A 23,193-nucleotide genomic window follows, 5' to 3' on the forward strand; every position below is an offset into this window, starting at 1 on the left:
GTATGAAATACCTGTGGTTGAGAGGAGGCCACTCAGACATTTAAAGAGCTATTAAGGTTGAATAATGTGTGCTCTATATTTAATTCATGAAAATGCAAACCCTGGAAATTGGTACAGAAAAGGTCAAATTCCACATATTCAGAATAGTTCCTTTGAGCTCCAAATAGGGACAAAATTATTTTGGAAGGAACACACTTTAACTACTGGTGACTTTTTAATTAGTGAGAAGATATATGTTCTAAAACAGCTGACCACACTCCCATACTCCAGAGCTCCAAAAAGTTGATTCCTTTGTGTGCGCCGCCCCCCAAGCATTTAAGCTATTCCAATAATTGTGCATTTAATTCACTAATAATCTCCTGAAAAGTGGTTCTCATAAATATGTTTTCTATAAAACTGACTGCCTTGCTGTAGTTAGAGGAGGCGTGAATCTTACACTCTGGATGACAGCCTGTGAAACCCAAATCAAGGGCTATAAATGGCTCCGAGAGAAAAATCTATGCAGTCCTTGATAGGATAATTACTATACTGTGGATTTTGGGGGCCTGTTTCAAAAAAACTTAATATTGCATAAATACATTGCTTTTACTACCAAGTATCATTTGATGACATTAGTTAATTAGAAACTTAGTTAATATGCCATTTTCAAATTTAATTCATGAGATACCATTAACCAGGCAAGTTATCCATACTGAAAACAGGTATAAATATTTCTGTCACAAACTGGAGACTACAAAATTAAGATGCTTGTCTTTGGTAGCTTTTACTACATGAGTATGGTAAGACCCACAGATGAGGAGGTGACTGCCACTGTAAAGACTGCTTGCTATTCACAGTTGCAAAGAGGAGGGAACATGCCATGACCTGGGGGGAGAGAAGGGGAGGTACCTGTGGACAAGAGCCTTCCTTGTAGTTTCTTTGGGAAAGAATGGTGAAACAGGGTAAACAGGTTTAGAAATGACAAATCTGCATAGCTTCAGAGAGCTCTGGGGCAGAGGAGCTGTCCCTAGTTGTCTGATACCTGGTCCTGGGGTGATCAGGGCAGGTGGATAGTGGCTCAGTGTGAGAGCCTCGTAAAGCGGGTAGCTGGGGGTGTGGGCTCTGGAATAGTTTGTTTGCATTTGAAAAGCACTCTCACTGGGTAAGTTGTTTACCATCTCCAGGAATTTTGCTGCCTCTGGGAGGAGCAGTTCCTCCTGGGTCAGCCAAGCCCCAGATGTCAAAACAGAGAAAACAGAAGGCATGGTTAATACAATGACACTTACCAAGACTTGAAAGCCAGAGAGCTAAAAGAATATTGGAAATGTTTATGAGAGCACTGCAATTTTTAAGAGGAAATTTCCTTTCTAGCAATACTCTTATTTACTTTATGATGAACTGCTAACAACTGAGCTATGACACACATGGCACATAATTACATGTAAAATTTAACTTTGACATGCATGTACCTATGAAACCATCACAGTTATTATAATGCACATAGCTATTATTTCAAAAGTTGATTTGTACCCATTTGTAGTTCCTCAGTCTTGACCCTCTCTACTCCCTCTTCCTATTTCCCAGGAAACAACTAATTTTTTTTTGTCATAATGGATTAATATACATTTTATGGAATTTTACCTAAAATGCAATGTCTTTTTGGTTAGGCTTCTTTAACTCAACATAATTATTTTTTAGATTTATCCATGTTGATTATATCTATTGTTCATTTTTTATTGAGTAGAATTTGGCATTTTGGTCATCACTTTGGGACTACAATATGTAATGCTGAAGTTCATATATAAGTCTCTATATGGACATACTTTCATTCCTCTTAAGTAATAATCTGGGAGTAGAATTGCTTAGTCACATGGTAAGTGTTGTCAACTGATTAAAAAATGCACAACCTAAAAGTTGAGAGTTATGTTTATTCAGTTGACAAAACTGAGGACTAAAGCCTGGGACACAGCAACTCAGATAACTGAGAAATTGCTCTGAAGAGGGAAGGGCGGGGAGCCAAGATATATAGCAGCTTTTGCAACAAAGACCAGGTAATCAGAACATCAAAAGATTACTGTTCATTAAGGAAAACCAGACATCTCGAGTTGAAGAATTTAGCGCTTTTCTATGTACAGGAAGATGCAAGAGACTGCTATTTAGCACAAAAATACTTAGTTTTGAACAATGACATCATGCTATGGTATTGAGTCAGGAGGGCTGCTCTACAATAGATTAATAGGAGTTCTGTTCTCAGACGAGAAATAAAAGGATAATCAGGAAAGGGGTTGGGAGTAAACAATGTCACCAGGTGAATGGGCTCCAAGTAACTAAATGTGACATTTTCTGCAGTGAAATATACTATAGTACAACTAACCAGAGGCCCCAGAGGATACAGCTAGTGGTGGCAGTCTGCAGATTCTCAGGTGCCCTGGCCACAGCTGCATCTCCAGGGCAGAGACAAGGGTCTGAAAAGATGGGATGCTTGTTTCAAATCTTTCTGTGGGAGCATGGGCTCGCCACTGGCCGGAGTGTATAGGATCTTGAAACGTAAGTGTCCAAAGGGCAAAAAGCTTTAGTAGTGGAGAGTTGCTTGGGGTAGAAGTCTCCCAACCAGAGTGGAGAATATCATTTTCTATAATGCAAAGATAATATAACATCATTCAGATATTACTGAATTTCTCACTTCTTTTAAATGGAAGTGAAAGTGAGCTGAGTGGCTGTATAATGTAATAGAACAGACACTAGAAAGGCATCAGGAGGTCTAATTTGGTGCTTAATTCTTATTCTGTCTTTTATGCTCCTATGTTAAACCATTTCTCACTTGATTTCATAAGAAACTACTTCTGTTTAGACAAGTATTTGATCTATAAAGTTATCTCTTAAGCGGTAGTAGTAATCTTTGTAGGGATGTTTGGAAGAGGGCTCAAGAACGCTTCTAGAGTTTGGTAAAGTTCACTTCATCTGAACGGCAATTACACAGGTGTATTCACTTGGGTGGGAAATTCATCAAGTTGTATACTTGTAGTTTTCTATATCTTGTGCTTAAAGGAAAGAAAAAACATACTACAGAACTCTAGTAGCCATCTCAAATCCTTATTGAACAAAAGGTCAAATAAAAGTATGTTTCTTTCTATCCTGCTTCATGATCATAATAGTAGGGGTTACCGGTTTCCAAAGAAAATCGGAGGTGAAAAGTAACTGTTAGTAGAAAAATAACAGTAGTAACCTCAGTGTTAAACCAGAATGGGCCATTCTAGATCATGAATCCTTATTTAAATGACTTAACATGGACTTTTTTTGGAGATAAGATCTGAATACTTCATTGTTTTGTTAAATTGTGCTGAGGCATTATATAATAAATTTGAGGCATTAGCAGAAGCCTATAGATAGTTATCGAGACCTTAGAATCTTAGCAGCCATATTATTGCTCTGTGGATCTATTATTTCACATCACCATGAAACAGGTTATTAAGCTTGTCAGGACATAGGGAGACTAGAGCATATGAATCAGAGTGTGATCCGTTCTGTTAAAACAGATCACATTTAGATAAATGTAGCCCTTTATTTGTCATTAAACCAAACTTTCAATTATAATAGAAGCTGTGTTTAAAATGAGAGTGTTCAAAATAGTTGAGGGTCAGGAAGAAGTAACTCCTAAGTTTTGGACATGGAACTCTGGTGGCTCTGAGCTATGAAATAAGAGTTGGGGATCCATTGAAAGATGGTGATCTTGAATCCTTGATCTTGAACAGACACCAGAGTGAATTAGGAATTTTCAGAACAGTTCCTTCAACAAAATTGACAGCGAACAGTTATCATATAAATATCAGTGCCTAAATGGCTAAGTTAGTGTTGGAAGACTGCAGTTTTATAAAAGGATTCATAAGAGTATAAATTGTAAAACCATTTTGGAGAGCCCTCTGGAAAAACTTAAAACTGAAGATCTATACAGGCTAAGACACAGCATTTCCACTCCTAGACATGACCTAGAGCAAACTGCTTATCAGACATCAGATGTATACAGATGTTCATTGTAGTAATACTGGAATTAGGGTTATTTCTAGTTTTCACTAACATAAGAATAGAAAAAAACAATTTGTTGTATGATCATAAAAAGGATACTGAAAAGTAGTGGAAATGAATGCAATAGAAAAACATGAATTTACCTCACAAGCATAATTATTGGTGAAAAAGCAAGTTGTAGAGACTAAAAATATTTCATAAAGCTTAAAAACAAGGAAGAGGAATGTCCTATATTACAGAAATCTACACGAGTGGGAAAGAGATGAACAGGAATGATAAACATCAGACTCAGCTATTTCCTCTGAGTAATTGAGGGAGGGGTGCACAGTTTTACAATGAGTCTGATGTGTTCAATTACTCATTAGTCATTGTGCTTTTTTGTATGTCTTTTGTATTAAAGAAATCTGGAAAAATCAGTTTTGGATTTACCTAGTTATCCATTTATCCACATGCTCATTTATTATTTGTAGCTTTTACTTTGGCTGAGGCCACCATCTAGTAGCTGAGAAAGAAACAGGAGAATTATAAGCCATCCTCCTTTTCCTCAAAGAGCTTAAATTTCAGTTGGGATTATAAATCTATCAGATACGTGGGTATTTAATAATATCTAAAGTATCCAATTAGTTTTAGAAACAAACTTTATTTTTTAGAGTATTTTCAGGTTCACGGCGTAAGTGAGCAGAAAGTACAGAAAGTTCCCATACGTCTTCTACCCACACACATGCAACAACCTCCCCGACTATCCACATCCAGCACCAGGGTGGCATCTTTGTTATAGTAGATGAACCTACACTGTCATGTCTTTACCCGCAAGCCATAGTTTACTTTAGGTTTCACTCTTGGTGGTGTATATTCTATGAGTTTTTATAAATACATAACATTTATCTGCCATTTTGCTGTTGCAGAAAATAGTTTTACTACTATAAAAATCCTCTGATCTATGGGCTTCCCTGGTGGCGCAGTGGCTGAGAGTCCGCCTGCCGATGCAGGGGACGCGGGTTCATGCCCCTGTCCGAGAGGATCCCACATGCTGCGGAGCGGCTGGGCCCGTGAGCCACGGCCGCTGAGCCTGCGCGTCCGGAGCCTGTGTTCCGCAACGGGGGAGGCCGCGGCAATGAGAGGCCCGCGTACCGCAAAAAAAAAAAAAAAAAAAAAAAAAAAAATCCTCTCACCTGCCTATCCATCCCTCCCCCAAACCAAAACATCTGGCAATCACTGGTATTTTCACTGTCTCCATAGTTTTACCTGTTCCAGAATATCATGCGGTTGGAATTACACAGTTATAAAGTCTTTTCAGATTGGTTTCTTTTGCTTAGGAATATGCATTTAATATTCCTCCCTGTCTTTGCATGACTTGATATTTCACTTTTTTTTTTTTTTTTTTTTTTGTGGTACACGGGCCTCTCACTGTTGTGGCCTCTCCCGTTGCGGAGCACAGGCTCCGGACGCGCAGGCTCAGCGGCCATGGCTCACGGGCCCAGCCGCTCTGCGGCATGTGGGATCTTCCCGGACCGGGGCACGAACCCGTGTCCCGTGCATCGGCAGGCGGACTCTCAACCACTGCGCCACCAGGGAAGCCCTGATAGTTCACTTTTTAGTGCTGAAAATACTAAGTCCATTTCCTGGAATGCAGTACAGTTTATTTAGCCATTTACCAGTTGAAAGACATCTTGGTGCATCCAAACTTTGACAGTTATAAAGCTGCTGTAAAGGTCCACGTTCACATTATGTGTGGACATAATTTTTCAACTCACTTGGATAAATGCCAAGGAACATGATCGCTGGATCTTATGGTAAGAGTAAGGTTAACTTTGGAAGACATTTTGGCAGTTTCTTGCAAAGTGACTGTACTACTTTGCATTCCCACCAGCAATGAGTGAGAGTTGCTTTTATTTCACATCCTCACCAGCATTTTGGTGGTGTCTGTTTTGGGTTTTGGCAATTCTAATAGGTGGGTACCTTGCAGTTCCATCTTACTGTATTTTGATTTGCAGTACTCTAATTGCAAATAAATTGCATATAACGGAGAGCGTTTTTCAGCAGTATATCCTTTTTTTTTTTTTCTTCAGTATATCTGATAAAGTGTATTCAGGTCTCTTTACCTTTTTAAGCAGGTGACTGATATTTGTGTTCAATTAGGAATCTTTGTATATTAAATAACAACTGTCTATCAGATGCATCTTTTGCCAAGATTTCTTCTAGTCTGTGATGTATCTTATTCTCTTGACAGTTTCTTTTGCAGAGCAGAAGATTTTAATTTTAATGTAGTCAAGCTTGTCAATTACTTAGAATTATGCCATTGGATTTGTATCTAAAAAGTCATTGCCATACTCAAGCTCATCTCAATTTTCTCCTGTGTTCTAGTAGTGTTAAAGTTTTGTGTTCTATGTTTAGATCTGTGATCAACTTTATGATTTAATTTTCATGAAAAGTGAGATCTATGTCTAGTTTCTTTTTCCTTTTGAATGTAGATGTCCACTTGTTCCAACAGCCTTTGTTGAAGTCTATCTTTACTCCATTGTATTGACTTTGCTCCTTTGTCAAAGATGAGTTGGTTACATTTATGTGACTGTTTCTGGGCTCTTCATGCTGTTGAAGTGATCTGGTAATTTTTTTTTGACACCACACTTAGTTATTAAAGCTTTATAGTAAGTGCTGAAATTGGGTAGTGTCAGTCATCTTTGTTCTTCTCCATTAATATTGAGTTGGTTATTCTGGATCTTTTGCTTCTCTGTATAAATTTTAGGATCGGTTGGTTGATATCCACAAAATAATGTTCTGGGATTTTGATTTGCATTGCATTGAATCTATAAACAGTTTGGGGAAGAACTGACATCTTTGCAGTATTGAGTCTTCCTATTCACTGACATGGACTATCTGTCCATTTATTTAGTTATTTGCTTTATTTGATTAGCTTTAGAGTTTTATTCATATAGATCTTGTACACATTTTGTTAGCTTTATACCTGCATCATTTTGGGGTGTGTGTGCTAATGTAAAGGGTAATGTGTTTTTAGCTTAATTCCCATTGTTCATTGCTGGTATGTAGGAAAGTAATTGACTTTGATATATTGACCTTTTATCCTGTATCCCTGCTATAATTACTCATTAGTTCCAAGAGTTTTTTGGTCATTGTCTCAGATTTTTTATGTAGACAGTCATGTCATCTGTAATCAGCTTTACTTCTTCCTCCTTAATCTCTGTACCTTGCAGTTCCATTCCCTGTCTTACTGCATTAGCTATAGGACTTCCAGGTGTTGACAAGTTGTAGTGTGAGAGGACATCTTGCCCTGTTCTTGATCTTAGCAGGAATGCTTCTAGTGTCTCACCATTAAATACAATGTTAGTTGTAGGTTCTTTGTAGATATTCTTTATCATGTTGAAGAACTTCCCTTCTATCCCTAGCTTGCTGAGAGTTTTTCATGAACAGGTTTTGTTGTTGTTTCCTGTGAATGTTTTTTCTGTATCTATTGATAAAATCATATGATTTTTTTAATCTTTAGTCTGTTGATATGGTGGATTATATTGATTTCCAAATGTTGAACCCGCCTTGCATATCTGATATAATCACACTTGGTCATAATGTATAATTCGTATACATCGTTGGATTCAATTTGTTACTGTTTTGTTGAGGATTTTTGCACCTGTTTTCAAGAGAGATACTGGTCTGTAGTTTTCTAGTTGAAAAATTTCATTTTTGCCTGGTTTCAGTGTTAGAGTAATGCTGGCCTCATAATAATGAGTTAAGAAATATTTCCTCTGCTTCTGTCTTCTGAAAAATTATAGAGAAGTGGTATCATTTTCAATAGAATTCACCAGTTGGTTCATCTGAGCATGGTGGTTTACCTTTTGGAAAATTATTCCTTTTTTTTGTAATCTGAAGAGGACTATATTTCTCTTTTCTCCCAGGTTTATTGAGATGTAATTGACATACATAACTGTACATTGAAGGTGTACAATTTAATGACTGGATTTGTATACATCAGGAAATGATTACCACAATGGGTTTAGTGAACATCCATCATCTCAAATAGATACAACATTAAAGTAACAGAAAAAGTTTTTTCACTGTGGTGAGAACTCGTAGGATTTATTCTCTTAACAACTTTCATAGTAATGTCCAGCAGTGTTATATTAATCATGCTGTGCATTACTTCTTGTGTGAGTTTTGATATATTTCCTTTCAAGGAATTAGTCCATTTTATGTAGGTCATCAAATTTGTGGGCATAAAGTTGTTCATACTTATTATCCTTTTCATGTCCATGGGATATAAAGTGATGTTTCTCTTGTTTCTGATAACAGTAACTTGTCTTTTTTTTTGTTAAGCTATCTAGAGGTGTATCAATTTTATTGATATTTTCAATGAACCACCTTTTGGTTTCACTGTTTTTCTCTGATTTTCTGTCTGCAATTTCCTGGATTTCTGCTGTAAACTTTATTTTTCTTCTGCTTGCTTTGAACTTAACTTCTACCTTAGGGAAGGAGAAAGTTAAGATTATTGATCTTTATATCATCCTTTTCTAACCTATGTGTTCACTGCCTCCTACAAATTTTGATAAGTTGTATTTTCGTTTATTTGGTTCAGAATAATTTCTTTCAACCCATGTGTTGTTTACAAGTTTTATTTTCTGTTTAATCTCCATGTATATTGGGATTTTCTAGTTATTACTGTTATTGGTTTCTAGTTCTATTGTGGTCTGATAGCAGACATTATATGATTGTTTTTCATTTGTTCAGGTGTGTTATCCATCTGGATTATATCAGGTGACTTTTCCATATCAGCTTAAATAATGTATTGGAAATTAAATAGTCCATAGATGTCAATTATATACAGTTGATTTATGATGCTGTCAAGTTCAATTATATCCTATGATTTTGATTGCTATGTCTATTTCTGATAGTCTCCAACTATGATAGAACTGCAGGAGAAATAGATATTCCTACTATCAGTTTTTGCCCCATGTTCAAAATTCTCTTCTTAAGGATTTCTATGATAAGGATTGCTATGTCGTCTTGGAGAATTAAGTACTTCATCTTTATGTAATGCCCTTGTTTATCCCTGATAAACTTTCCCTTCATGCAGTTGGCTCTATCTGAAATGAATGCAACTACTTCAGCTTTCTTTACTCGTGTTAGTCTGGTGTGTTTCTCCATTTTCCTTTTTTTTTCTCTTTAATATATATCTTTAAATTGGGTTTCTTGTTGACAACAGGTAATTGTCTTTTGTTGATTCACTCTGACAATCTGTATTAATTGGTATATTTACACCACCACTGTTAAAAAGTGATTATTGATACAGTTGGATTAATATCTACCATATTTGTTACCATTAACTATACTTTGCTCTTATTTTTATATTCCACTTTTTATTCCTTTTGTGGCTTTGAGCATCTTATGGCTGTTTACTCTCTTCATAGTGTATCAATTATACTTAAAAAAAAATTTCTTTTAGTAGTTGCCCTAGCGTTTGCTCTATTCACTTGCAACTAATCCAAGTTCACTTTCAAATAACACTATGCCTCTTTACTGGTAGTGCATGTACCTTTATTACAATGAAATATTCCTAAATTTTCTTTCTTATCCCTTGTATCTTTGCTATTATTCATTTCACTTACACAAAAGCATCCATACTTAGGCACACAAACATATAAGCATACATAATTGAATCCATTATTGCTGTTTTGAGCAAACTTTGTTAAGAATAAGAAAAATGTTATTATTATTTTACCTTTTTCCTTATCCAGTGCCCTTCCTTTATGTCTAAGTTTATGACCTACATCATTTTCCTTCACTCTGAAAAACATTTCTCGAGTTGCAGCGAGCAGGGGCTACTCTTCGTTGCGGTGCACGGGCTTCTCATTGTGGTATCTTCTCTTGTTGTGGAGCATGGGCTCTAGGCTCGCGGGCGTCAGTAGTTGTGGCACGCGGGCTCAGTAGTTGTGGCACACGGGCTTAGTTGCTCCACGGCATGTGGGATCTTCCTGGACCAGGGCACGAACCCGTGTCCCCTGTATTAGCAGGCAGATTCTTAACCACTGTACCACCAGGGAAGCCCTGCCCTGGAGTTTTTAATTGTCAGACTTGTCCACACTGAACCTCCAGTAATTTATCAATTATAGCTCAGGTTTTCCTGCCCTGGTACTGGTTCCCACAGAGGTTTCTGCTAGTGTGTTTCTTCTCTGGTAAATCATGATTCTCTGTATCCCACCTGTGTTTCCCCATGTTTGAGGGGTGTGTGTGGATGGTTTACATTGTGATCTTCCTACTCCTATGGATCTTAGATAACTCTTCTACTTTCTTTGGCTTTTATCAGTTAGGGCAGAGTGACTTCCAAGCTCCTTACCTGACAGAACCCAAAAGTCCTTTCAACTATTCAGTAATTGCATTAACTTTCTAAAAATTGCTAAACAATAGCATACAAATAACCAATCTCCCAGACGCATGGCAAAAAGTGAGGGAGGTATAGGGAGTAAAGCAAAACCAACACTACAGGCATAAACATCTTTACTTAGATACCTTGCTTTTCCCCCCCAGGGTGTGGTAAAATTCATTAACTTGACATGCACTCCCACTCAAACCTAGATTATTTCAAACATTCTGTATAATCACCCAAGTTCTACAGAGAGTGAAAGTTGTTGTGTTGTCTGCCTTTTTATTATGTCTTGTTCTACTGAGTATATTTTCAGGTAAGTGTGTTAAAGAATGGAGGTGTTACAATTGGCCTAAAATTTCAAGTGGCCAATTTCAAGTCTGAGTTTCAACCATGGAACCAGATACTTGGATTCCAGCCTAATGATCCTCCATCTATCTCCAGCACTTGGACTTAACCTATCTTACTAGTTTAGGTACCAGTCCAATAATATGCTAATGGAGGAGTGGGGAGGTCCGCCAGGGTGTAGATTCCTGAGTTCACTGTACGTTTAATTTCTGTCAAGAACTGTCCTTCACTGTTTCATAAGATATTCTACCTTAAGAGACCTTGGAAAAAGTCTCTTCATGTTTTTGAAATTTCTATAAATGTCCCAACACAATTCTCTGAGGCGTTTAACTACTGTTACTCAAATAAGATTTCATGAATAGATGGGTCCAGGACACACTAGGTTAATGAAAATGAATCAGGTTTCCATTGTGCAGGATTCTCGGTCTTTAGAATGCTAATGTGATGGCAAATCTGAGAGCAGATGGAGTTTGCAGCACTTCCTGAACATTTTTGTGCATAGAACCATATAGGTCACAGTTCCTTTTTATATATATTTTTTGCAAACAGTAAATTATACTTTGGGAAAGTACAGGTCTAATAGAAACTAAACAGTTTCACCAAAGAGATGACTGAGGCAAAGAGGTGTAGGGATTTATTGGATGTCATACAGCTGATGAGAGGATGATACTGGAAACTGAGTAAGGGAGGAGGCCCAGGGAGGTCATTACACAGAAATTTTACCCAAAGAGCTATAACATGTTACAATACTTTATAGCTCGCCTAATGATAACAAAAATAAACTTGACAGCAAAACAAAATAAGACGTGACATGCATATATTATATTTCATACTTTTAAAGTCCCTCATTACATTACAGACCATACAGAAAACTCACACATTGTTTATGGCCAAAATAATGTAATTCTTGCATTAAATTTCTATTTGACATCTGGGATACAGAAGAAATTTACTTAGATGATTATTCACATATAGAAATGTTTAAAATGTGTTAAATTATATTTCATAGGTCCAGATTGTTAAAGAAGTTCAGGCTGTTCTGCCCAAAGTTGTCATTTTTCTCAGATGTGGGCAATAAACGGAGACCTGTCTTGGTTAAATAGCAAGATACCACAATTACGTGTGTGTGTGTGTGTGTGTGTGTGTGTGTGTGTGTATGGGTGGCTGAGCTGGGACAGACACCCATTTCTCTTTATTCCTGTAGCACAGTGCTTCTAATCCTGTTATTGACATTGACATTATAATGCCAAATTTTTGGCAATGACTAAAACAGTATATTTTCAGTTAAACTTGCATTTATTTTTGTAGGATAGGGAGATGATCCTAGAAATCAAAACACACACATACAAATACATTGTTCCCTGGCTGTGGTTCCACTATTGCAGGCTATGTATTACTTTCTTCAAGTCCCCTAAATTCAACTTGTCTAAAACAACTCTATCACCAGTAACTGCTTCTACCTGTTATGGGCCAGTATTGAACAAAGCCATTTTGTTGTGATCAGACATTAATGTACTCAACGCTCCTGGGGGATGGGATTGACCCTGAAGCAGAATAAACATATAATGTGTCTGCAAGGGCAACACTCACAGCAAAATCAGCATAAGGCCAGATGTATGTTTGAACTTACAACTCAAGGAAAGAATGTTAGATCTATATTAGAGCCTGATTCCCTATGTAATATGCAATTTTGTAAAATTTTGTAACATTCAATTTTATCCTAGGAAGCTTTCTTATTTCTCAGATTGGAACCAAACAAAACAAAGAGGACAGGTAGGCAAATAAAAGAGAATAGAATTCCCCTATTAAATTTTGTCCCATTTTAGGTGAAAATACTGTCATAAAAAATTTTTAAAAACCTGCAATTAAAAATAAGCTTTATTAGCTTTAGTCTTGTTTCTGAATTTATCTGGAGCTACAGTGTATGCTTTCTGTTATAGCTTCCCAAGAACTGACAGTTTGTCTTGAATTTTTTTTTATCCAATACCTATATATCTAATACATACTGAACCTCAGAAACCACTGCAAGGGATGGAGGGTGAAGTTAAGATATTTGCATGTTGGTAACTCATGAGTAAAAGCCAAATCATATTAAGGGATGGAATCTGGAGAACTCTTTAAAGCCACTTACGTCAGTGGATTCCTTTACAAAGTTACTACGTGCAGAAATACATTTGAAACACAGGAGGTCATAGAAAATAGAAAGGTCTAAGTATATTTACAGCTCTCTCAGCTTCAGAGTTTAGATTTTGGTTCAGAGCCAGCTTCAGCCTTATTTTAATTGAAAGTTTTTACCTGTTCTTTGAAGCACTAAGATTTCAGCAGGTAGAATTCATTGAGGGGAAATAGTTTTCTGCAATAATATATGATTTATCCACTAACATCTGTGTGCTATTTAGAGGAAATTATTCATGGGATTGTCATTAGTTTAATAGCTGCTGCAGTTTTGTCAGTATAATTTTAAGCCATCTAAAATTGTTAGTTGGAAAAACCTATTTGAATAGATATATAATTGTTTCCAGATTAACTGCCTCTTCATTTGTAACCAGTTACAGGAAAACAGAATTGGCCCTCTCCTACAGTTGTGAAAAATTCCCCCTCCCAAGTCCTCCATTAGAAGGAAGAACATTTCAGGCCCAGTTTTCTCTGGCCCTGAGTATGAGAGAAAGGTCTTAATGTTTCTCCTAAAAGCTTCTCTAATTGATCACCTAAAAGTGTCAGTTGGGTCTCTGAGATTCTTATTGCTTTGAGATTATTCCTCCAAATTTTATACAAAACTCAATTTTATCCTAAATAATTTTTGCTAAAATTTAAGCATGAGGTATTTATATTCAAGAAAACTTCCTAAAACATATGCAAATTTATACACATATGTATAAAGTAGCAAAAAGAAAAATCATAAGGAAAACACTTAAAACACTTGAAATTTGCCTAATAGAATACACTGTGTCTTCCTCAGAGCAAATGTTAAATTTTCCAAACTTTACAGAAGACAGCAAAGAGAAAGAACTAGAAAAATAATTATTCCTGACCTACCCTGCTATTTATATCAAAGTAGTCTGCTTTAGATAAAAAAGCAAAAGAATAAGGTGAATTTGTTTTCCTATATGGAAAAATGGTGCATTTTCCTATTCCATAAGGTGATGGGGTCATATGCACTGCAAACTAGGAGACCAGCCATGCTGTGTCCCAACATAGGCTTCTACCTGGAAGTTTTCTGGACTCATCTTTCTGAGCTACGCCTATGTCAAGAACTGGGAGTGTATCATGCTTTCCCCACTTGGTAGCTTCATTGTTCTTGGGATGGGGTAGGCAAAGCAAAGTGAAAACTGTTATTTTGTTACTTTAAGGGGAAATATATACTTCAAAGGCTCTTAAAGTTTTTAATGTATCTAATAAGCTTTGACTGCCTTATTCATCATCTCATTTGTCCAGATGGGTAAGATGCTTTCCCTCATGTAGCTGGGCCATTGCAACACCTGGACATACTTCCATTAGGTACATGTACTGCCATAACCACTATCATTACTTTGCAAGCTCCCATTTACTGAGAATCAATACTATGCTTAGGACTGTGCCAGGAAACTTACATGTACCTCATTTACCTGCACCTCATTTACCTGCAAGGCAAAATAGGTGCCCATGTTCCCTGGAGTAGTTCACTGCTTAATATACTAGTTCAGTGTCCTTGAGAAATTCTTTTGCTTTCTCTGATTCTCTTTTCTCATGTGTAAAGTGTCTTCCAGTGTCATTGACCTGTAGAATTTTCTAGTATTAAAGTGCATAGCACTTTGCCTTAAACACATGGTAAGCTCTTGTTTAAGGGTTTCCTATTACAATCGTTGTTATCTTTCTTCATATGTAAGGAGGGAAGCTATGAGAGGCAGGGCTTTGGAAATTTGAAAAAGTAAATCATTTAATAAGAGTCATAGTCCAGAATCCAATCCAGAGAAGGGATTGTGGGAAGATGGCAGAGCAGGAATGCGTCTCCCCATCTCAACAATTATACTGTCAGAATCTGTCCCATGTAACTATTTTGGAATTCTAGTCTTATTAAAGCCCTTCTACTTCCAGGGGAAGTCTTGAATGGCAAATTGCAGTTAATTTCAGTCAAATTCAGCTCTTTGATAGGCAGCAGCTATCCATCACCGAGGCAATACAGCTCATGGCAGGCAGCCAAGCATGTATTTCTAGAGCAGCTTTAACATATCTTGTAGGAGCCAAGGTGGGCAAAAAATCCTGTCCTATAAGTATAAAGATCTATGTTGTGATCATGGAGACACAAAGGCAGCAGCTATTGTTGTACCTCCAAACATTAAAATGTCCAACATTTCAACAAAAAATCACAAGGGATACAAAGAAATGGTATGGTATTGGCAATTCAAGGGGAAAAAAAATTAGACCAGCTGTCCCACAGAAAGGTTTGATGGCAGACCTACTAGACAAAGACTTTAAAAAACTGTCAAATATTCAAAAAGCTGAAGAAAGACATGTAAAAAGTTAAGATCAGGAATGAAATATAAATATCAACAAAATAGAAATTTCAAATATAAAACCTAAAAGAAATTATGGAGCTGAAATGTACAATAACTGAAATGAGGAATTCACTAGAGCGATCCAAAAGCAGATTTGAGCAAGCAGAAAAACTTTAACAATAGGAAGATTTAAATTACCAAGTCTGAGGAGCAAATAGAGAGGTTGACAAAGTGAGCAGAGCCTTGGGACCTGTGGGACACCATAGAGTTGGCCAACACCCACATTGTGGGCATCCTAGGAGAAAAGAGTAAAGGGCAGAGGAAATATTTGACGAAATAATGGCTGAGAGCTTCCTGAATTTGATGAAAGGTGAACATCTAAAAAGTTCAACTAACTCCAAGCAGGGTGACTGCAAAGACAGCCACACTAATATACATTAAAATCAAACTACTGAAAGCCAGAAACAATCTTGCAAGCAGCAAAGAAGTGACTGTCACATAACAGGGATCCCCAGTATCAGATTTCTCATCAGAAACTTTAAAGCTCAGAAGGCAGTGGGCTAATATATTTAAATTACTTTAAAAAAAAAAACCCTATGAATCAATCTTACATGTGACAAAACTGTCCTTTAAAAGTGAGGGAAAAATTATGATACTCCCAGGTGAACAAAAGCTGAGGGAGTTTGTTACTGCTAGGTCTGCCCTTCAAGAAATGCTAGAGAGCCCTGCAGGTTGAAATGAAAGGATACCAGTTACTTGAAAACATATGAAGAAATAAAGATTGTGGTTATATATACAGGCAATTATAAAAGCTAGTACTATTGTAATTTTGGTTTGTAAGCCCACATTTGTTTTCTACCTACTTTAAAAGACTAATGCATTCGAAACTCACTTTTTTGGAGACTCACTATATAAAGGTGTAATATCTTGACATCTGGAAGAGGTAGGAATAGAGTTGTAAAGGAGGAGCACTTTGTATGTTACTGAAGTTAAGATGATACTAATTCAACTTAAAATGTTACACTTTTAGGATATTGAATGTGATCCCAATGGTAAGCTCAAAGAAAACAATTGTAGAGTATATAAAAAAAGGAAATGAGAAGGGAATTAGAATATTTCCCTACAAAAAATAGGACATAAGACAAAGCTATAAGGAATATAGAAAACACACAGCAAAGTTACAAAAGCAAGTCCTTTATCAATTACTTAAATGTAGATAGATTAAACATTCCAATCAAAGATTGGAACAAGGGATTTAAAAAAATGATGCAACTATATGCTTTCATATTAAGTCACTTTAGACCCCAAAACCACAAATAGGTTGAGACCTAAAACTACACAAACCTTTGACAAAAATATAAGACAAAAGCTTCACAACATTGGATTTGGCAAGATTTCTTGGATATGATACCAAAGGTAAAGGCAACAAAAGAAAATAGAGAAATTGGACTTCATAAAATTAAAGTATTGAAAGACACAATCTAGAGAGTAAAAAACCCCCAAAAAACCACCAAGTAGAAGATATTTTCAAATATCATGTCTGATAAGGGTTTAATATCCAGAATATTTAGAGAATTCCTAAAGCTCAACAACAAAAAACAACCTGATTGAAAATGGGTAAAGGACTCAAAAGGACCTCTCTCCAAAGAAGATGTGCAAGTTGCCACTAAGCACATGAAAAGATGTTCATCACTAATCACTAGGGAAGGGAAAATCAAAAACTACAATGATAAACCAGTCCATTCCCATTAAGATGCCTCCAATCCAAAAAAAAAAATAAAAATAAATAACATTGGCAAGGATATGGAGAAACTGGAACCCTTGTGTACTGTTGGTGGGAATGTAAAATGATACAGTTCCTATGCAAAAGAGTATGGTGGTTCCAAAATTTAAAAAATAGACCATATTATCCAGCACTTCCACTTCTGAGTAGATACCCAAAAGAACTGAAAGCAGAGTTTTGAAGAGAGATTTGTTCATAGCAGCATCATTTGCGATAGCTAAAATGTGAAACAGCTGAAGTGTCAAATACATGAATGAATAATCAAAATGTGGTATATATGTACAATGGCATACTATGCAGTCTTAGGAAGGAAACTCTGACATGCTACACTACAAAGGAAACTTGGGGAAATTTAAGTGAGATAAGCCAGTCACAAAAAGACAAATATTGTATGACTTCATTTGTAGGAGGTATTTAGAGTAGTCAAAACCATGGTGACGGAAAGTTGAACGGTGTTTGCCAGGGGCTGGGTGAAAAGTGGAATGAGTAGTTACTGTCTATTGGCTATAGAGTTTCAGTTTTGCAAGGTGAAAAGAGTTTTGAAGATGGAAGGTGGTAGTAGTTGCACAGCAATATGAATGTACTTAATACCACTGAACTGAATACTTAAAAATGGTTAAGATTGTAAATTTTGTGTATTTTACCACAATAAAAATTGAAAGAAAAAGATCACATCTAATTCTGACTTTAGAACTTTGCTAATTCTACTACACACAGTACTTTGAACACAAAAACAATTTGAACACAAACACTTTGAACACTACCTGTGTACCTGCCTCAGCCAATTTTAAGCATTTTGGGAAAGATTTTTACTCATCTTGTATCATTTTAAGTTAATAACTTGTTAATTCAATAGAAACATTAAATCCCTTCTAATATGCTTGGCACTGTGATAAGTCTAATTTATTTTCCTAAATATTCATAACGCTTTAGATTTTAAAATTTGTTAAATTTGTTGTAATGATGCCATGAATTTTGCTTTATTTAAGAAAATGTTTTACATTATTGTAGTTTACTCTTTTGGTAGTTGCTTCTGTGTAACTTGTCTGTTCAAGGACAACGTTTATCAGTGTATTATCTCTGTTCAATAGATTTTCCATCTTTGCCTTCATTTTTATCATTTTTTTCCTGTACTGAAGAAGCTAAAAATGTATCTAGTTTTTATTAATTTTCTGCAGTTTAAATGCTGTTCCTTAATGTCTCCAATGCTAATTGTTTCCCAGTCTTTTGTTACTTCACTTATATGCTTTTATTTCTTATTTTTCCTTTTACCCTGTTTCTCTTTTCCCTTTTTGGATTTATTTTTCAGCCATGTATACTTCTAACTCTTGAAATTCCTTTGGGATGGTAATATTTTAGTAGTCTTTCCAATACTGTTCTTTGTCACGGTCTGCATTTTCACCTATTGAACCTAAGTTCTTTGTGTTTTCTCTTTTTGTATAAGTGAGAACTTTTATAAAGGCATATGTATAACTTTTCTTGTTTGTTCCATTTCTGTTGCTATAATAATCAAATTCCTTAACAGGAATTTGTTAAGGGAAGATTCATGTGCATAATTTCTTCTGATTCCTACTTCACAAGCGATAAAACTGAGGTACTAAGAAACTTGCCCAAGGAAGAATAGCTAGTAAATAGTAAGCACTTAGGCAGTTAGGTTAAACCCAGGCATTGTTTTCAGAGTCCATGACATGTTCCACTGTGTCAAATTCTTTTTCTTTTCCTATTTATTGACAAATACTATAAACAGAGAAAGGCACGTACATCATAAGTTTACAGCTTAATGGATATTTACAGACACACACCCTCTATATAACCAGCCCCTAAAATATGACCAGTTGCCCAGAAGCTTGCTTTTTCTTTTTCTCTTCAGTCTCCACAAGCCCCTGTGGTTTACAAGGGTCCTACTTTTTTTTTTTTTTTTTTTCCTGGTACACGGGCCTCTCACTGTTGTGGCCTCTCCCGTTGTGGAGCACAGGCTCCGGACGCGCAGGCTCAGCGGCCATGGCTCACGGGCCTAGCCGCTCCGCGGCATGTGGGATCCTCCCCGACCGGGGCACGAACCCGTGTCCCCTGCATCGCCAGGCGGACTCTCAACCACTGCGCCACCAGGGAAGCCCACAAGGATCCTACTTTTTAACAATAAAGATAATTGTCTGGTTTTTTACTTTATAAAAATGGAAAATGCAGTATCTACTTTGCCTTCTTTCTTTCTTAAAAGTTATTTATCATAATCATCTAGTAATTCTGTTGCTATGAAATAATGCTATTGTGAGAATATCCTCCTATTTTTCAATTTTAATGTTGATGTGAATAGTTGTTTTCTTTCTATAAAAAATATTGCTATATTCCTATATTTGCATTTTGCTTAACATTTCTGGTGTGTATAAGCCTGGGCTTGCTGGGCCATAGCATGTGCTCTATTAGATTATCCTGAATAGTGTAATGGATGTGCCAGCTTAACTCACCAGCAGTGTATGTTAGGGCTCTGATTTATTCATAGCGTCAATGATATTTCACAGCCAATGGTTGGTGTTTATCTTCATTTAAACCATTCATATTTTAATTTACACTTCCATGATGTCTAAAGTTGAGTATCTCTTTATAAATTTATTGGCTGTTTTGGTATACTTTTTGTAAAGTGAGAAGCCTTTTGTCCATTTCTGTGTTGGGTTGTGTGACTTTTTCTTATTGATTGGTAGATATTCTTCATATATGATAAATTACAGTGCTTTTGTCATATATATTATTGTCAGTATATTCTGCCAGTAGTTTGCCTTTTACTCACTTATTAATTTCCTGTGAGAAACATAAGTTTTTGTTTTAGTATGTTTGGTATGTTTGCTTTCTTGTTACAGTTTTTGTACCCTGTTAAGGATCTTTACTCACTCTGCAGTCAAAATGATGTCTTCTATTTTTTTGTTGCTCAAAAAGATTGTTTTCTTTTTTTTAACTTTTCATATTTAGATCTGACATCAACTTGGAACTTACTTTTAAGTGAAATTAATATCTCTCTCTATATATATATCTTTTAATTTATCTAGTTGAGATGACCATTTTCCCCTCACCTTACTATAGTGACACCAGGTGAATTTATAGGTGAGAGGACTTTCTAGGTTCTGTATCCTTGGTTGTATATCTAACCTTTATACCAAGATCATGACATGCTACCACAACTTTGAAGTAAATAATGCTATATGGTACCGTACATCTGCTAGTTTTCTTCAACATGGCCTCTGGTGATCTTGGGTCCTTGAATTTCCATTTGAATTTTATAATTAACTCATCAATTTCCACAATCACTAACACACACAAACTGCTGCGACTTTAATTGGGGTGCCTTGAATCTACAGATTGATTTGGGGACAATGTTTATTGGTACATAATTGAGTCTTGCAAATCATGAATCTTTGGTATCTCTTCTTTGACTTCATTCTTCTGGAGTTTTGTCATTAATATTTTTAGTTTTTAGCAGAGAAGTTTCACATAAATTTTGTAATTTATGTGTATGTTAAATCTAGATATTTGATTCTGAATGTTTTCTTCACAACTTAACACTATTGTAAATGGTATCATTTACAAATTCTTCTAGTTGTGTGGGTAGAATAAAATGGTGGAATATTCAACCATGTATTCTGTGACTTTGCTACATAGACCAATTAATATTAATGTTTTACCTTGAATATTAGTTTGCACTTCCTAGATAAGCAGACTTGTCTTCTATAAAGTATAATTTTATTCTTTTCAGCTTCACAGGATCTTTTTTCATTGTTTTATTTCATTTGCTAGTACTCCTAGCATAATATTAAGATTGTGATTTTTGACTTAAAAACACACGACGTGAGAGTAGTGGGCTTAAGTTTTATTCAGTGTCTCACTGAAGATTATAGCCTGTGAGACAGTCTTTCAGTAGCTCTGAGTAAACTTCTCTGAAGAGGTAGGAGAGGAGCCAGTATACATACGAATTTTTGACTAAGAAATACGTGTACTCAAGCACACATCTTGGTAAAATATTACTGCAAATCACAAAGAACAGATACCTCACGCTAATGATTTTAGTCCTTTTCTGCATATGGGAAGATGCGAGAATTGGGGTTCACAAGGAAATGCTTCCTGAGAGATACATTTTAAGTTATCTAGAGGTCTGTTTATCCAAAGCACAGGATGCTTCATCCTGTTTTTACTTTTCATCCTGAATTCCAATCTGTCCACACTGTGGGTGGGTGACTGCAGTAGGCTGCTACTTAACTCTTGTATAACTGGATTATGAGTGATAGTCTTTGTTCTGTTTTTTTTTCTTTTTTTTTAACGTCTTTATTGGAGTATAATTGCTTTACAATGGTGTGTTAGTTTCTGCTTTACCACAAAGTGAATCAGTTACACATACATATGTTCCCATATCTCTTCCCTTGTACGTCTCCCACCCTCCCACCCTCCCTATCCCACCCCTCTAGGTGGTCACAAAGTACTGAGCTGATCTCCCTGTGCTATGCTGCTGCTTCCCACTAGCTATCTATTTTATGTTTGGTAGTGTATATATGTCCATGTCACTCTTCACTTTGTCACAGCTTACCCTTCCCCCTCCCCATATCCTCAAGTCCATTCTCTAGTAGGTCTGTGTCTTTATTCCCGTCTTGCCCCTACATCCTTCATGACCACTTTTTTTTCTTCTTAGATTCCATATATATGTGTTGGCATATGGTATTTGTTTTTCTCTTTCTGATGTACTTCACCCTGTATGACAGACTCTAGGTCCATCCACCTCACGACAAATAACTGCGTTTCTTTCTATGGCTGAGTAATATTCCATTGTATATATGTGCCACATCTTCTTTATCCATTCGTCTGTTGATGGACACTTTGGTTGCTTCCATGTCCTGGCTATTGTAAATAGAGCTGCAATGAATATTTTGGTACATGAGTCTTTTTGAATTATGGTTTTCTCAGGGGCTATGCCCAGTAGTGGGATTGCTGGGTTATATGGTAGTTGTATGTTTAGTTTTTTAAGGAACCTCCATACTGTTCTCCATAGTGGCTGTATCAATTTACATTCCCATCAACAGTGCAAGAGGGTTCCCTTTTCTCCACATCCTCTCCAGCATTTAATTTTTGTTGATTTTTTGATGATGGCCATTCTGACTGGTGTGAGATGATATCTCATTGTAGTTTTGATTTGCATTTCTCTAATGATTAATGATGTTGAGCATTCCTTCATGTGTTTGTTGGCCATCTGTGTACCTTCTTTGGAGAAATGTCTATTTAGGGCTTCTGCCCATTTTTGGATTGGGTTGTCTGTTTCTTTGATATTGAGCTGCATGAGCTGCTTGTAAATTTTGGAGATTAATCCTTTGTCAGTTGCTTCATTTGCAAATATATTCTCCCATTCTGACGGTTGTCTTTTCATCTTATTTATAGTTTCCTTTGCTATGCAAAAGCTTTGAAGTTTCATTAGGTCCCATTTGTTTATTTTTGTTTTTATTTCCATTTCTCTAGGAGGTGGGTCAAAAAGGATCTTGCTGTGATTTATGTCATAGAGTGTTCTGCCTATGTTTTCCTCTAAGAGTTTGATAGTGTCTGGCCTTACATTTATGTCTTTAATCCATTTTGAGTTTATTTTTGTGTGTGGTGTTAGGGAGTGTTCTAATCTCATACTTTTACCTGTACCTGTCCAGTTTTCCCAGCACTACTTATTGAAGAGGCTGTCTTTACTGTATATTCTTACCTCCTTTATCAAAGATAAGGTGACCATATGTGCGTGCGTTTATCTCTGGGCTTTGTATCCTGTTCCACTGATATATATTTGTTTTTGTGCCAGTACCATACTATCTTGATTACTGTAGCTTTGTAGTATAGTCTGAAGTCAGGGAGCCAGATTCCTCCAGCTCCGTTTTTCTTTCTCAAGATTGCTTTGGCTATTTGGGGTCTTTAGTGTTTCCATACAAACTGTGAAATTTTTTGATCTAGTTCTGTGAAAAATGCTAGTGGTAGTTTGATAGGGATTGCATTGAATCTGTAGATTGCTTTGGGTAGTAGAGTCATTTTCACAATGTTGCTTCTTCCAATCCAAGAACATGGTATATATCTCCATCTATTTGTATCATCTTTAATTTCTTTAATCAGTGTCTTATAATTTTTGGCATACAGGTCTTTTGCCTCCTTATGTAGGTTTATTCCTAGATATTTTATTCTTTTTGTTGCAATGGTAAATGGGAGTGTTT

General features: G+C 36.3%; 1 long non-coding RNA gene across 1 annotated transcript in view; it reads right to left on the reverse strand.

Moving 5' to 3' along the window:
• The window catches only part of LOC125961006 (uncharacterized), an 807,507-nt gene that overhangs the window by 374,398 nt on the left and 409,916 nt on the right, over positions 1 to 23,193 (reverse strand). The window contains exon 2 of the long non-coding RNA XR_007471298.1: positions 21,988 to 22,131. This is a non-coding gene — a long non-coding RNA (uncharacterized LOC125961006). The remainder of the gene's footprint in view (positions 1 to 21,987; positions 22,132 to 23,193) is intronic.

Source organism: Orcinus orca, chromosome 14, assembly GCF_937001465.1.
Source record: "Orcinus orca chromosome 14, mOrcOrc1.1, whole genome shotgun sequence".
Taxonomy (NCBI): domain Eukaryota; kingdom Metazoa; phylum Chordata; class Mammalia; order Artiodactyla; family Delphinidae; genus Orcinus; species Orcinus orca.